The sequence below is a fragment of the Hyperolius riggenbachi genome, chromosome 10 (assembly GCF_040937935.1).
Source record: "Hyperolius riggenbachi isolate aHypRig1 chromosome 10, aHypRig1.pri, whole genome shotgun sequence".
Taxonomy (NCBI): Eukaryota; Metazoa; Chordata; class Amphibia; order Anura; family Hyperoliidae; genus Hyperolius; species Hyperolius riggenbachi.
In genome coordinates this window covers 270653080-270655471 of record NC_090655.1, presented here as the reverse complement: position 1 = coordinate 270655471, position 2392 = coordinate 270653080, and positions in this window count along the sequence as shown.

Sequence of the window (2392 nt, the reverse complement as noted above, 5' to 3'; positions counted from 1 at the left end):
CCTAAGACCCCCCCCTGGTGGTCCCTAACCCTAAGACCCCCCTCTGGTGGTCCCTAACCCTAAGACCCCCCTGGTGGTGCCTAACCCTAAGACCCCCCTGGTGGTGTCTAACCCTAAGACCCCCCCTGGTAATGCCTAACCCTAAGACCCCCCCTGGTGGTGCCTAACCCTAAGACCCCCTCTGGTGGTCCCTAACCCTAAGACCCCCCCTGGTGGTCCCTAACCCTAAGACCCCCCCTGGTGGTCCCTAACCCTAAGGGCCGTGCATGAGAAGAGTCCTACCAGGAGAGACTATGCCCCCCCCCCCCTCCCGCCACCAACAATCCCTGAGCTACTGGATCTGATCAGGGATATGGCCAGAGATTCCGGGTTCAAGATAAATGAAAGTGAGAGGGAGATACATTTATTGACGAGGGGCTGATCTACAAGCTGCATCTTCATTGGGAGTTAAAGGGAAGGTGAGATTGATATGGAGGCTGTCAATATTTATTTCCTTTTAAAGCTGAATTGTCACAATAAAAATCTAATTTCAACAGCAACTGGTCTGAGTGTATTAACTGATAAAGATGCTAATCCTGCATTCAAAACTTTTTCTGCTGTTATGGTTTGGAGTTATCACATACCTTAGGAGCACTGGCCCTGGAATTGCCATTGCCAAACAGTTGCATGCTGGGGGGTTCTTTTTATCTATAATATATTCCTCCTCTTCCCTTTAGTTCCCCATCCTTCTAATGACAAAAGACAGTACACTTTCTAGTATAGACCTCAGTGGAAGTGTCTGAAGACTGTTGGAGGAGGGCTGGTAACAAATACACAATTAGCAAGAGGAGAAAAAAAAGTGAGGGAGGAAACGTCAGGAGGTCAAAGGTAACAAAGATGGAAACTGCTTAGAATAGGATTCTCAGCTTTTCCTTTATAAAACTCACAGGAATCATAACGTGGACAGTGCAATACATCTGTTATCTAAGTAGGCAAGTACTAGTTCTACTTACATATGTGTTTTTTTATTTCTAGGTTAGCATGGGTGTCACTTGTTCTTTAAGCAGTACCAGTTGCCTGGCAGTCCTCCTGATCCTGTGTCTCTAATACTTTTAGCCATAGACCCTGAACAAGCATGCAGCAGATCAGGTACTCTGACTCCGCTGACTCAGGTTTTACTGGAGTAGCCATATGCTTGTTCCAGGGTTTTGACTCAGACACGACTTATGCCAGAAGATCAACAGGGATGCCAGGCAAATGGCATTGTTTACAAGGAAATATGGCATCCTCCACATCCCGTTTCCTTTAAGCTGACTTTGGGGGAAATGACCTATCTTGGATTGAGGGTGGACAGAAATCCTTCCTCACTCCATGACCTAAGCTATGTGCCACTGTTCAGAGACCTCCTCAAGCAGTTGGGAGAATATGCCTTTGGGGATCGTGGCCCATTTGATAATGGTCAGTTTTGGACACCTATTATACCCCATGCAGACCCCAAACTTACTGACCAATCATGCTGATGTGATGTCTCTGAACTGGGCATCTACTAAATTCAACTGGAAGGAGGAACATTTGGATTAAACTGGACAGGTTGCAGCTTCCTAATGCTAGCTACACACCATATCATTTTATGGCAGATATACCTGCCAGAGCGATTTCCAAAATGTCCAATCTGAATTTTGATCGATTTTCCGATTCACTTCTATGGAAAACTGTATGCTAAGCAGTTAGCGCGTGAAGTGCCGTTCACAGACTTTTGCACGTGCAAAGTGCCGTAATGAGTGCCGTGACTCATTACAGGTTTTTTTTAAGTTATATTAAAGATGATGAAAATGATCTCCTAGGAGAAGCACGATTTGGGTAAAGAGGCACCTAGTGTAAATAAAATTGGATTAGAAAACAAGATAAAATTGAAAATGATGCAGTGGCTTACCTCAATGACGAGAACTTTGTATAGACAAAGAAATATTTATTTAGAACAGGCAACGCGTTTCACGGGTCTAAGCCCACTTCCTCAGGCCAGTAACAGTACCGATTGCAAATAGCCAATCAGCAAAGGGAGCTTCTCTCCTAGGAGAAAACTCAGGAGAAAAAGTGATTTGCATCTGGGCCCGTATGTGCTAGATCCCAAGCTCTACCTGTTTCATTTCATAGACATATGAAAAAAGCAGAGCTACTGGGATCTAATCCAAGGAAATATTTGTCATCTAACAACATGGTCAACTGCATTAACCACAACCAAAAATCCATCAAGGTGGCCCTAGTATATCCGCCACTCTTGTAACCTGTATCGTATATGGATCATATGGGCTCCATATCTCAAGATTAAATGCTGACATCCTTGTGGACCATAATATGGCAAGTCATTGCTCAACAAGTCTCATATTAATTGTGCTGTGTGTATCGCAACAAT